We start from the raw sequence: 15,084 nt of genomic DNA on the forward strand, positions 1-15,084 counted from the left end.
TGTCATCCTTGGGCAGCTCCCTGACCTGCTCCTTCTCAGCAGCACTCAGGTAGCTGCTCCCAGGCTCCTGGCTTTCCCTGTTCCACAGCCTGGCTGGACACCCACATCTTGCCTTCACACTGCCCAGCCTACCAGCTGGCCCTAGGATGGGGCACAAGTGAAATTTCCTTCATTGCAATGGCTGTTAAACAAGATCCAACAAAGAAGCTGCACTCACACTTCTTTCTTTCTCATATTCAGCCTTATTTTACTTCATGGAAATAAGCCTGCAAGGGTAATTTCATTTGTGCTGCTCACTACTACCAACTCAAATAATGTGTTTCCTCATCTGCATCACCAAGGGATGTAAACTTGCCCCAAAGAGCCCATGATCCACCCACAAAACTCTCCCCTGAGCCAGACAGGAGAGGAGCAGAGGGAAGAAAATAATGGCCCAGATAAGCTAGAGAAACAGGGGAAGATCCACGAGGAGAAAAATCATGATGAAAGGGAGCAGGAATAATCTTCAATGCTGCCTTATGGATTCTTCAAATAAAACTGAAAAATAATGTATTTCAAAAATGCTCCCTGAACTGGGCACACCTCTAGCCACTGCATTTTGCCCTCAGATGCTTGCTGCATTCACAGTGAAACATTAACCAAAACATAGAGAAGTGGAGCTGGGATGCTGGAGTGTCACAGCTCATCACAGGGTGGAGAAAAAAAACACCCCCGAGCTCTGACAGCTCAGCTCTGCATGTCACATCAGTGTCCATTGAGAAAAGCAGGCACAGGAGATGTCTCAGAACAAAAAACACTCTACACAACAAAAGCCGTGTCTATGGGAAGAGGAAGGAGCTCATGGGGCCAGTGAAGATATGGTGGAATGAAGAGGATTGAAAGTTCGATTTCAAGCTACCTAGAAAATTAAAGTTAAAAAAAACATGTCTAAATGTATAGCTTCCTACCAAGGACTAAAATTCCTTTTTTACAGTGTTGATAGCTAAAGTATCATGCATTATATTTGTGTTGTGGTTAACACCCTTCCAGGAGATGAGGAAGCACACAGATTTGGAGCAGCAGGCTCAGGTCAATGAGTGCATCTGAATGGTGACATGACATTTTTGTGACCCAGTCCTGGCTTCCTGAGGGAGAAAAGGAAACCCTCTGGGCTCAAGCTCACATAGAGCTTGCTCCCGGCTAGGAGGCACTAAGATGAATGGCATCAACACTCCTCTTTTGCACAAAACAGCTGAAAGTGGATCCACCCAAAACACAGAAATATATGGTCCAAGCAGGATCTGTTGAGGGAATGAATGGCAGAAAAGCTGGGATAATTCTCCACCATTTGCAATTTGGGGACCAAATAGTTACAGATTCATGACAGCATCTCTCTTCCTACGTGCAGTTCCTGGTCTGACTGGGGCCATCATGACCTTATGACATGACCCACACAACATTGTCTCCTTTGAACTTCAGGCACAGAGCACATAAGAACCCACTATGAGAACTGAGACAAGAGTGTTTTCAGGGCCTGGGTAATTTAGGGCATTGCCAGCAGATCTGGGGGACTTTAATCTTGAAGTGGCTGGTTCCTACACAGCCTCCCTAGGAAGGCAGATTAATAGCATCCTGGGGTTCATCTCACATACAATAAACAACTGTGACATCCCAGAAAAAAGAGCAAGCCTCAGACCCGCTGATTGTATCAAAGATATGCAGTTAAAAATAACTAATGCCAGAAATGCTGTGTAAAGCAAACATTTCACCAAAATACAAGAGTTATCTTTTAGAAGATAATCATGGAAGCAATCTTCTATATACAGCCACAGTGAAGTTTTGTGCAGTTCCTTATGTCTTAGAGGGGTGGGAACAACTCTGAGTTCTCTGCCTGATATTTGCTGTTCAGGCAGTCTCCTAGAAGCACCTCCTGAGATCTTCAAAAAGGCAGAAAGTAAAGGCATCCCAGGCAATCCCTCTACCTCTTCATCTGCAGTTGTCACCAACAGCTGTGGCTGCTTTTCCAAGAGCAAAAGCCAGCTGGAATTCCTTACTTCCCAGAGAGTGCTAGACAGATCCTGTCCTTACCCTACTTCCCATAACAGAACAGCAGACGTCTGCCACATCAAGCAGGTGACCTGTTTGATCCATCTCAACACCCTGGCAGTGCCCAGCTCCAACTGGTTTGGGCATGGTGCCTGTGGCACACCAACCTGTATCAGAAGTCTCTAAACAGTCTTTGCTTTCTCCTGGCCCCGGCAAGCAATCAGTTCCTGTCTGAGAGCTTGAGGACTCCTTTCATCCGACTCCTTTCAATTTGTACAACTGGTGATGCTATTCTTATTCAGAGAAATGTCTAATTCACAGCAACATTGTTCACAAATGGGAGCAAAAAGCCTTGTGCACTGGAGGAAAAGCTCTTACCAATAGAGGTTGTCTCTTCCTCCTGCAGCCCCATCTGTCACAGCTTTGCTACCCTGACAGCATTGTCTGACAGACCATATCCACCTATTCCCTCCTTCCCATCCTTTTTCACTAGTCTTTTTCCTTGGGCTATCTCCAGTCCTCAACTACAGACCAGATCCACAGACCAGTGGTTTGGTTTGAGAAAGAAATATCTTCTCCCTGCCTCCTCTCCCCAAGGCCCCAGCGCTCTCTTCAGTCTCTTTCCAATTACCTCAGTGGCTCTTCAACTGAGTGCTTACTGTTGTACAATACTGAATTCAGATTTGGCAACAAAAGGCTCCTCCAAGAAATACCCCATGCCACCACCTCAGATGACCACAGGAGAAAATAAGAGACTCTTGGTCCTTTCTTAGTAAGATTTTGGCAGTGGAGAGGATTTTTGGAACAGATCAGTCATATCTGCTGGTCCAGGTATTCTTCCTGCATACAGCTTTTTGGGGATGGAGGATGTGGCTAAGGGATGGCATCCCTATCTGAGTTCTCAGAAGGCCTACACAGCTAAGTTCAAGCTGTGTCAGTAGCTCAGCTAAATCAGAGGTGAGAACTCAGCTGTCTTCTCTAAGCTTTGTCTTCTCCAAAACCATCAAGGACATGGATACGGACAAGCAAGGGTGAGACACAGTGAAAGGAAAAGTAGTAGGAGGTGGCAATAATGAGGGATGAGAGCCAGGAGAATTCAGGGATTTGCTTGTGCTGTTCACTGAAGGGAATATCCCATTTGTCCAGGCCTATGTTACACTGGGGGGAAAGACACAGAAAAAGAAGATAGGCGATGCTGGCCTGGCCTCACAGACACTCACCTCTATGGAGTAGTGCTGGCATGGGAACAAACTCCTTTGATTCCATGAGCTGTGGGCACAGGCATGAACCTGTCCTACATGAATGGACAAGGTCCCAAAGCAAGGGGAAGCACTAGGAAGGGATGGACTCTGCCAACCCCTGTGAGCAGGGCTGAGTGATGTACCAGCATTACCCCTGTGTGGGTAGACACCAACAACTCTGCAAACACACAGGGCACTACAGTGTTTCCCACCCCCCTGCCATTTGCTTGGGAGAAGCTCATTGTGAATGTAAAAATCCCACCCTGAGGTCTCCTGGGTCTCTAAGGGGACCAGTGCCAAGACAGTACATGTGACAGCAATGGAGGGCACATCCTGTCTGATAACCTCCCACTTGTCCTCTGTCCAGGGAAGAGCATACCTCTCTGCATACCTCTCTCCTTGCTTCATCTTCAAACTAAGGCTTGGTAGGAATACTGTGTCACCTCAGACACTCCAGGAGGGGCTTCTTAATTAGCCAAATGACCTTCAAAATACAGGATCAAGATGTCTGCCCCAGACCATTATAATATTTCAAATATTATCCAGGTATGAAAAAATACATTTTTAGAATGTTACAGACTTCACAGTTATTCATTAAACTTAGAGAGCTAGATAGGCACTAGGGAAGTCCTTTCTCCCACACCCAGAGGGCTCACAGAGACACCTAACATGCAATAGAAAGTTGTTGGTTTTTGCAAGGATAGAGTTAATTTTCTTCACAGTAGCTAGTATGGGGCTATGTTTTGGATTTGTGCTGAAAACAGTGTTGATAACACAAGAATGTTTTCATTACTTCCAAGCAGAGCTCACGTAGCATCAAGACCTTATCTCCTTCTCACCTCACCCCACCCCACCAGTTAAGCCTGGATTGAAGTTTATAAAGACAGATGGGACTCCAGCAACTTCATGATAGATCATGGATTATAAAGTATGACAAACAGTCACCTTCTCATAGGCAAGGTGTGAAGGGAATAGCCCCTAGGCTCAATGGTTTGTGCTGGGCAGTCACTGCAACCCAGCAGAAGCAGGAAAGCAGCTATCCTTGAGGGCATTAAAAGAGGAAGAGGAGGAATTACAGTGGCACAAAGCTGAGAGGGAGTGATGAGAGCAGGAGGAGCAGCCACAGAAGGCATGCCTTCAGCCTCATCAAACAGGGCAAGTTTTGCTGACCACAGAACTAATTACAGAAAGAGACGAGACCCACTTTTAATTGCCAAGGACAGGAGACAAAAATAAGGGTTGGAAAGAATGATCTACCAGCATGAGCTAGCAGGACCTGCAGAAGGCAGCAGAGATAGACATGGACCAGCTATCCTGGGACTAAATCCATCTCTCCATGCTACCTGGAACTTAAAAGGCCTCTGCTGGAGTACAGATCCAGTTCAGGGTGCTGTACTTCAGAGAAACGTGGACCAAGTCCACGGAAAAAAAAAGGAGAACAATTGGATGGTAAGTGGAGCTGGTTTACTTGAAGAAAGGTTAAGGGAACTGGGATTACCATACAGAGGAGGAAAACACGAGAGAGGAAGTGCAAATTTCAAGCACAGCATTCAAAGATGTGAAAGCCTTATTCAGGAAGAAATAAAGAAAGAAAGGATCTGGCAAAAATGTATTTTCCATGTCCCTGATGGAGAGAATGAACAATAAGAGGTTGGATTTGGAGCAAGGCCAACTTAGCTCAAAAATAAGAAACCTCCTTCTAATGTGTTAGAATAGCGAATTTCTTAGAGGGTACTGTACATGCCTCTGCACCAAAGACTGGGAAACAACAGACTGGGAAAATATCTGTTAGAAAATACAAAGGTGCAAGTGGCTGTGCCCTAAGCTGAGATGATGTTGCACCTTTTTTTAGATGGCTGTTTAATGCCTATGCTTCTCAGCTGAGCAACCAACAGTCATTGTGCTTAACTGGGACAGCAAAGGAGGGATACCTCTCTCCTCAGAGGGATCATCCCTTGAATTCTGTAAACTGTTGGCCATCCCTGTAACACTCCTGTAACTGTAAAACTGAGCTGCTTGTCCAGAGGATTTCACCAAGAGCTGACTCCTTGCCTGTCCACTCCCTCCATAAGACAGGCACTGCTTTGACTGCCATTTCTGGGAAGGAGGCTGGCAGCAGGGAAGCCAGAATTCTCTTCCAAGTTAAAGCAGGCATTAATGGTGACTGTTGATGGCAAACTATAAGAGCAGAGTAGTGGCATTTTCTATAAATACCAGAGCCAACAAAGGATGAGCAACAAGGCTAATTTGAGAGCTGGCTAGCTGGGAGACGAAAAAAACCCTTTGCTTACCCAGTTTGACCTCAGAATGCCAGAGCACTATATAGCATGCACTGTGGTAGAGATGCTATCAATCACCTACCCTGCTGAGACATTTGGCCCCACTGTTCAGGTGAGACAGACTATGAATTAAGCATGTGAGAATTGGTTTTACAGAGTTAAGATTCGTGTCCATTTTTGTAGCATTACCGGTTTTAGAAACATCATTAAGAATCTGGCATTTTTTAAACTTTCCCCCTATTTCTTTCCATGTTCTCTTGCCAACAAACTGCCCGATCCTGGCTAGAAATTCAGTCAGTGTGCTGAAATTTAATTTGAAAAGATAGTCTTGCTTCTAGCTGAATTGCTATAAGAAGTATCCAAATTTCACAAGAAAGACAGGAACATCCCTTCTAGGTGTGGAGCCTGCGTACAAGCTTCGTAGTCCAGCATTTATCCGTAGGAGAGAAGAAATGAGAGCAGCATAGGGAGAGGACACAGACCTCTGTGTGCATCTTCCCTGTACAAGGATGAAGATGCCAGACTGCAAGGATGCTTCCTAATGGGTGCAGAGCCACATTCTGAAGAGTTCCTTAGGGTGGTAATTAAAGGACATTAAAGCCAGAAAGAAGGATGAGCTATAAGCCACATTAATACCTTTCCATGCCATGACTTAAAAAAAGCTGGGCTTTCTAGCTTAACAGTCCCTTTGCTAGAGTTACATTTTGCCTCTAATGCTCATTTGAATGACATCAGAGGAAGAAGTGATTGTCATTGCTAGAGGGGCCACAACCACTTCTGTCATCACACTGAGCTGTGATTCTTCTGCCTTTAAAAGAGAGCAGCAAAGAGATCACAGAAGCAGAGAGATGGAGATTCTCATCTAACCTGCTGGACTTAACAGGGGTGGTGTGGGTGGACAATGACATGCATTGAGAAATCCAAGCAAAGGATCTCTTACAGGCAGGCCTCTCTATTACTTGTCTGACCTGGACTGCAGACTAGAGGTTTTGTGATTTGCCAGCAACTAAGGACAGCACTCTAACCCTACCCAAACAGCAGTATGTTTCTAGCTGTAGGGATCCCTGGACCTATAGGGACCTGGTTGACACAGTTCTAATGGGCCATGGCAAAAATGAGAGATGAGTCACTGTCATTCTTCCCAGCCCAGAGGAGTCCAGGTGACACACATCCTCCATTCTGTCCTTATCAAGTCTGAGAAAGCATCTCTGAAATAAAATCAGAGGAGTTTATAATTATGCATGCATGTGCTAAGCTAAGTGCAAGTGTTACATTGCAGTCTCACGTATAAACCTGACAAAGTGGGAAGATCTGCATAGAGAACCCCACTAGATTTAGCTTAATAGCTTCTTCTCAAAAAAGCTATTCATGATTATTTAAAATACTAGTTACAATGTTTTGGTGGGTATTAAATACTTATTTACTACAGAACACAGTTTTCTCTCTGCAGCCTGCTGGGAAGGACTGTTGACACCTATGCTCAGAGCTCACATCCATGTGATGACCCCGAGGTTTGACTGCATTAATGCTTTCTGAAAATATATCCAGGGCCTTTGCTCCAGGTGTGGTGCAGGAGAAGAGGCAGGGTGCAGGCCTACACATAACATTCCCTATCTCCTATCCCTCCAACTGCCCAGCCTGGATCCTGCCATGCTCTCAGAGTGACAGCCTGCACCCTTCCAGGACACACAGCCACTGATGCTGCTGACTTTGCTGCAGCCAAAACAGTCCCCTCTCCATGTTGCAGGATGTGCTGGTGCCTAAAGGCAAGAATCTCACTGGAGAAATTTGGAAGACCCCCTCAGCAACGCTGGCAGCCACCTCCTTAAGGCAACAAAATATTTACCAGTGCCAGTCCTTCACACTGTTTTTGAGAAACACATAGAAAAAAATTTAACAGGAAAAAAGTCAGTAATCCTAAACACAAAGATATCTGGGCTTTGGGGCTGTAGGTTTTAGGAAAAAAAAAATTGGCTAAAATGACACAGCTAGCTTCTAACCTTCTGGAAGCCAGGTGGCCAGGTATTCCATCACTGCCAGTCAGGACACTTCAGGGTAGGGTTTTTTTGGTCAGATGTGTATCGCACACAGATTGCTGAAGATCTGCAAAGACACACTGACCCAAGCCCTGGAGAAGTGGATGACCTGTCTCACTCAGCTGCACCATGGCTGTAAGCCCAGCTCCCCAGCTCCATCTTGAAGCTGAGCTCTGTCTGCTGGTGGAAACTGTGGAGCAGCAGTGACCCCATGGGGACTGGGCTGGATCCCTATTGGGGACTCAATGCTCAGCTCATCGATGCCAGCCCACCTCCCACTTCAGATTTACTGCTACTTCTGGCAGTCAATAAAAGCTTGCAATGCACTAGGCAGGAAACCTCCCCTCTTCAACCCTCCCACCCTTCCAACTAGAGAAATCTGGGAAGATTTATTACAGCAATAAAAACAAAAGAGACGGAAAGCTCTGGGGGAGTCTCCAAGGCAGGCAGTGCTTCATTAAAGCCCAAGCAGACTCTTGGGGGGATGCTGATCTCTGGGAGAGACCACACGAAATGGCAGTAAGCAATTCATCCTCTGGAAAGGGAAATGTCAGCCCACACTTATGTGATACCCCAATAGAAGGCTAGGAGAGATAATTCAAACAGAAAGGAATATTGGGCTCTGGGCTTTTCAAGTCCCTGAGTGGAAGAGAAACCAGATGGAAAGGGAAATGCTCAAGCAGGGGAGCCAAGAAGCAGCCACATGAGAGCACTCCCATCCTCCTACTCTGCATCTCGGGCTCAGGCCATGGTGATTACCATTACTCTAGTCCCAAAATGTCACATACTCCTACCAAGGCATTGCACCCATGGCATGGCACTGTCTGCTCTCCTGGTGCAGGGTGGCTTGGAGGGTGTGAATGGTTCCCACATCACCACGTGCCTTGCACTGCTGCAGGCAGATATCTGAAGGAGATCCTCTGCAGGAGGCTTTTGCTCACCTCTGCTCCTACAAACTGTAGTTCCTCCTTCCCAGCTCCAAGGTTTCCTCACTAAGGCCCCCAGATACATAGAACATGTCTCCCTGGATTATGGCAGGCAACATGCAGGGCTTGCAACTCATTGCCTTCCTTCACAGAGCCCCTACAGGTCCACGTGCTCCCACACAGGAACCTACACACTGGCAGTCTGAAATCCCCTGGGAAACACTCTCTACACATCTACATCACCCTCAGCACCCAGACTGGCTCCTCATGGCCACTCTGGCACCATCAACCTTCTCCCTGGATAGATGTCATGCGTGGTGTAATGTCACATTAAGCACTGTGCTTTTACATCTAAGAAGGGAGAGAAACCTTTTAGGCCCGAGAAGAAGGAAAGAAAAAATGTATTCCTACAGGAGGAAGAAGGGAAACTGTAGAAAGTGTAGCAGAGGAAAGCCCTTGTGGTCCTTGAGACTTAGTCCCATTCTTCCCCTCCGCAGAGCTTTATGGTTTAACTTCACAAAACTGCCTTTCTGCCTTAGTTTCATCTGCAAAACAGGATGCAAGATCTCTAAGGAATGCTAGAAGGTGCCACTGAAGAGCAAAGTTGCTGCTCTTATGGAGGCTGCAAGGCAGATTCCTTCCCTTCCTTCAGATCTTCTTGTCTGCAGCAGGGTCCCTGTGCTGTTGCCTCCTGAACCAGGGCGGGTGGCTCCACAGTGGAGCATCACACTGGGACTGGTATAATTTAAGAATCCCTTTACTTTTTGAGATTTTCACATTCATAGAAACAGATGTTCCCCTGAGGTTAACCACTTCTAACTCAAGCTGGTAACACACAAGTCTTGGTTAAAAGGTATTCTGCACCCCAAATCCTGTCTCAGATGCAGATATGCATTAAAATCTGCATTTTCTGACAACACAGAAACATGTAATCAACATGTACACCCTGAAGGACTCTAGATGAAATGTATCTAAGAGTACAGATTGAGGTTGTGCTGATCAGCCGCCCCATCCCATCTCAAAGATCTCAAGATACAAGAGCAACTTCACTCCAGGAGCACTGCATTTCAAGAGAACAAGAGGGAACAGGCAGTACCCTTGGAAAGCCCATCACGGTAATAACCCCTTCCAACACTGACTTACTTGGTAGTGTTCACTAGACAAAAGCAAAAAGTAAATAAAGGAGGAGGTGATTTTCAGTCCTCATTTTCAATAAGTGCTCAAAGCTTTCTATGCTCTTAAATAGTTGGCTAGTTCTTTCCTCCATGCAAAGCTCTTCAGTTCACCTTTAAAAGAAAGAGATAGATGACTTAGAGTCCAACATTCCAAAAGCAAATCTCCGCTCCCCACACTATAGGCAATAATTCAGCACAGCTATGCTGCCACCAGTAATGCTTCTCATCTTCCCAGTGCACCTTTCCTGTCACTCTCTGGCAGGGGGAAATGGATGGTAGATGCTCCCTGCTATGTCAGGTTTCAGGGTGGCAAAGATAGGAAATGGGTGACCTTGCAAACACTGCCAGCAAGTCACAGGCAGCAGGCTCAGAGATGACTGGTGGTCTCCTTCGTAACTGCATGGCTTTGCTAATTTGGTGCTTTAAATACTAGAGTGTTAGAAGGGGACACATTAAGCTACCCAGAGCATGGTCAGTGTTAGAGAGATTCTGTAATTTTTTTGTTGTTGCTGTTGTTGCTGTTTGGGTTTCCCCCTGCAATGGTTCCCATATGAAATAAGATTGAATGAATTGTCAAAATATTACTTTTTATTTATTTACTTTTAACTGTCACTTCTGCAAACCCAGCCTAGGATCTGAGAGTCAGACATGACCATGTCTGCTTTCCCTGGTAATAAAGACCTTGTAATTACAGAGGAAAGCCTGGTGCTGACAGACAAGCCAGAAGACATTGCAGTCTGTTTTTCCACAGCTATCCTGTTTGTGGAGGACCCAGAATAGTTTACTCATGCTGCCTGCACAAACAGAAGCAATTCACACAGAGAAGACCAGGCCTTGGAAAACTTCAAAGCTGAGAAATGGGTAAAAGAAGGGAACAGATACTAATTTTTGAAGTCTGGTATCATCATGTTGCCTGGTTCCCTGTGTGCAGCACAGCTCAGGAAGCACACCACAGCATGCAGTCAACATCATGCCAACCATTCTGCCACAAGCAGGGAGCCCATGTCCAGTGGGAAAAGCCCACTCTACAGCATGAGTGCAGCTACCAAGCCTGGAGGAGCCAGTGTACCATTCCCCACCACTTTCCCAGCCTCTTATGGGGAAGGGGCAGATCTCTTCTCCAGCAGGCTGGAGCAGAACACATCTCTACCACAAGGGAATTCATACCAAACCTTTCAGGGTCTTTCCCAAGGCTTCAAGTTGCCACACTGCCACCATTCAGCCCAATGCCAAGTGAATAGTTTTCTCCATTACCACTAAAAGATGCTAAGTTGTGAGCTAATGTGCAGTTCAAGAAACGTACTTGAAAAACATATTAGTTCCTCAGAAGGAAGAGATGCTCAGTCCAGTGGGGGCCATGACACTGAAGATGCACTGTCTGACATGAATTTAGTTCTGCATTCCCCTGACTGCAGTCCATGCCATTGGATAGATGTAAGGACTTGACCCTACACAGAGCTCTGCTGAAGCCAGCATCCTGCCATACCAGCACCCAGTGCAGGACAGATGCCTTTAGCTTTATCCCTACCCATGGGTCTTCTGAGTCAGTTCCAGTCTTCCTCAAAATCACTCTGACGGTTCTTACATGTCCCCTCTTAGGGCAGAGATGCCCAGTCCTAGGCTTCCTGAACAGAGCAGTGAAAGAAGCAGTGACCAGGGACAAGAGGCTTTCCATGACATTGCAGCATTAGAAAATGTAATGGCTGCTACATTACCCCCATTTTCCATGTAGGGGAACTGAGGCACAGAGCAGTAATGCAGCTTGCCTACAGCTGCACAGCAAATCACAGGCAGGTCCAGGAGACCACAGTTTCCCCATCTTATGTTACACAGCAGTGGTTGAAAAAGGGAATCAGACAGACCTAAAGTAGCCACAGGCATTTTAGCAACAGACTGAAACAGACTTTCCTGCTTGCAGCTGCCTTAGCTGCCCTGAAAGTGCTCCCCGCACAGCAAGTCTGGCCAGGCCAGGCTGCAGTCTTTAAGTTAAATTGCAAACCTTAGTCTTGGGCAGGACTAGATACATCCCTTTACCATTCCGCTGCAAGGACTTACTAGTAAGTGAGAAGAGATTCTTCCTCAACTACTCCCCTTAGAGGTGCATCATATAAGACTATTAAACATGGCCAGAATGAGAAAAGATGCTCAGCTGCATCACCACTGGGAAAAAATCCCAATGGAAATTATGTCTAATCTAATCCTAGTCTACTCAGTTATGGTAAATGAAGCCATAATAAGGTAATTTTTTTTTGGCAGCAAGGGGTGGGTGTTGGGAGTTCAGTGCAACACACCTGGGTCAGCCTGAAATCCAAAATCCAAGCTGTGCTTGTACTGGCTGCTCCACAGCCAGCACTGCCATGCAGCTCCACTGTTGCCAGAGCCTGGGGGTGCTACTGGGTGCCCGGGTATAACGGCACAGTCCTAGACAGCAGTTCAAGTGGTCTTTGCTGGTTTCTTGAGAAATCAGAACCTACCACAGCCCGTCTTGTATCCCCATCTTCTATGTTTAGCATGAGGAGATACACATACTTCCAACACCTTGTAAGAAAAATATAATCTAGCAACACTGGGAAGGCCTCGTCTATCTCGGGATGCTCTGGAAAATTAAGCTGAATTAATTACAAATGGGAAGTTAAGGCATTAGAAAGCACTGTGTTGATGCTCATGCTCTGAAGTAACATGACCTCAGTTCGGTTTAACTTAATCTTGTAAAGGCAATTAAGCTAGAGTAAGATCCTGGGAATGAGCTCACTCAAAGGAGTTAACAGACTTTAACTAATGTCTGCAGACAAAGCCTCAGTCAGTAAAACTAGAACTGGTTCAGCCTTATTTTGAGAGACTCAAGTCTGACTGTGCTCACAGTATAGCCACCAACCTAGACACCAGAACAATCACACTGTGGTTTCATTCCTTTTCAAAATTTTCCACCATTTCTGGTCATATCACCACCTCTACAGAGCCACCAAGTGCTTCCTGAAGAGCATCATCACCACAGCCTGTGCTCTACCACTCCAAATACACAGTTGGTACCAATACAGCTAGAGGGTGTTTGAATAGCTATTAACCACTGTAGTCATGCTCTGCCCCACCAGCTCTGGTCAGCACAGAGTGTTTCTAAATGCCAGCCTATTGCTATAATTTGAAGGTTATTTTATTATTTTGTAGTGACAGGATAAGCACTTGTTTCTTGATTGCAACAGTAAATCAAGAGAAAGATACCTGTACTCAACCATTTGAAAAAGAAGATCCCCACTTAAAAGCATGATTTGGCTTTGCCATGGAAAATGAAGCTTAAGCCTGCAGCCTTAGCACAGCAGCGTTCTGGCACACCTAACTACATCAACCAAATTAAGGGGCAATATCAAGAACAACACTGTGATGGCAGAATTATTTTTTTGTCCCATGGCATGACAGAGTTGCTTTTCCAAAAGCAATTCTTACTCTTCACACACAGTGCAGACATCAGCAATGCAGCCACGTCTCATTATTTAAATCCCATGAAGCCATAATCTATCAGTCAGTGCTGCTCAGTACAGCGCATCTCTATGTTCTACAGAACAAACTTCCCAGAGTCCCTAATGAGAAAAGAGCTTAGTACACTACTCTTACACAACATACAAGAAATTAAATATAACAGCACATAATGAGAGAACTGCTGCAGGCTTATTTAGGCCACCAAAGTTTTGCAGCTAAAATAGCTCCGAAGTTAACTGTTTCACCCTCCACAGTGAAGTGCTAATGGACAGTGAATGGTATAATACACAGCCATTGACTTGGAAGGGAATTTTTGCCTAAAAGGCTTCGAGCGGTGGCTTTCAGCCTGCCATTTTGATGGCAGACTGCGGACTGCTCCTGAGGGATTCACAAAAGGTTACTGGAAAAAACAAGATTGCTGTACTCTATAAGACAAAGTCAGATGTTTCTCAAGGGGCTCATATATTCCCCTAGAATATTTTGAAGGCAGCAAAAGTTGAGAAAGGCTGACAACCCCTATATGAGGAACAAAGTCCTTACTTTATTTTGCCTGGTTTACACCGGTGTAACTCTCTTAATGTAAAGGGAGCCTCTTCTGATGTACACCACTGGCTCAGTAAAAATTAAGAGAGAATTAGGCACAGGTCAATTCAGCTGCACACAGCAGAATCAGGATAATTAATTAAGTGAGAGTAGAGTTGATTGCAAAAATCCAACAAGATGTTTCACATATAAACCTCTGCATTCAGAAGACACAGAGTACATTTCATTATCAGATAAACAGTTTATAATTGTGTCGTTACATATCATTTTATAATGACACACACTGGGGGCAGTATTAATGTTCTGCTTGGCATTATTGACTTCTAGGGCTTACTAATGCAAATGGGCTACTCTCTTAACTATTTTTTTTTTTAAACCACCCCTCTTGAGTTTAAATGGAGACTGAGAAGACAAAGGGTACTCCTCTCCTTCCCACGGAAGGCTTTCACACAAAAGCACCTTTCTTTGGACAAGCCACATCCTCACCCTGGACAACTGCATTCAGGAGGTCATTGGACTGAGGTGCACCCCTGCAGATCTTCTTAGCAACCCTCCACCCCAGCTCCCACTTCAGGCAGCCTGCCCAGTGTGGCTTACTGGGGCACAGCATAGCCACACTCAATTCCATGCAGTTTACTACAGAACAAAAGTCATGCTAACAGTGGAGAGGCAGGCTGGGGAGAAGCAAAGCAGAAGTGGCTGCAACAACACACTGTGTTCATGAACCTCTGTATCAGAAATAAGCTGTGTCCAAAGTCTGCGTTTCACACCTAACATCCCTGCATGATGCCAGAAGTGCCATCAAATGTCCATCCTGCTTACATGTAAAGAACATTAAAAACCATTTATCTGGGCCCAGCAATATCCCTGTTTGCAGTAGTCCCATGTCAGGGTGCAGCACTTCACAGTCTGTACAGATAATAGCAATGGCATGTGGTAACTCCGCCCTGTCCAGCATCAAGTCTAATTCAGGAATGAGCAGAAGGGAATGAGATGGTATTCCCCTCTGTATTTTGGCTCACAGTCATCAGGAGCTAGGGACCACCTTTGGCCCAGTCTGTATCCAGCACAGTTGCTGAACACATGGGGCTCTGTGAGAGATTGCCCTTAAAGCTCGCTTACTGGAGGTGACACCACCATTATGTAGGATGTTCCTCACCTTTTCTTATATTTGCATTACTTGCCAATCCGGACTTCTTTCTCCAAGGACATTTAAAAGCATATGAAGCAGAGGTGCACTTGGAGTTAAAACACACACAGATTGAGAAATAGAGGGTTAGAGAAGAAGAGGGGATAAAAGATGGATATAGAAGCATACACAGAGAAAAAGAAAGAGGAAAAAGATTATGAAATTCCATCTGGTTTCCATCAAGAAAAATGGAAGC

At 45.5% G+C, this 15,084-nt stretch overlaps 1 protein-coding gene across 6 annotated transcripts in view; it reads right to left on the minus strand.

Moving 5' to 3' along the window:
• Positions 1-15,084, minus strand: part of SLC8A3 (solute carrier family 8 member A3) — a 111,863-nt gene that overhangs the window by 57,703 nt on the left and 39,076 nt on the right. The window lies entirely within an intron of this gene.

This window comes from Vidua chalybeata, chromosome 6, assembly GCF_026979565.1.
Source record: "Vidua chalybeata isolate OUT-0048 chromosome 6, bVidCha1 merged haplotype, whole genome shotgun sequence".
Taxonomy (NCBI): domain Eukaryota; kingdom Metazoa; phylum Chordata; class Aves; order Passeriformes; family Viduidae; genus Vidua; species Vidua chalybeata.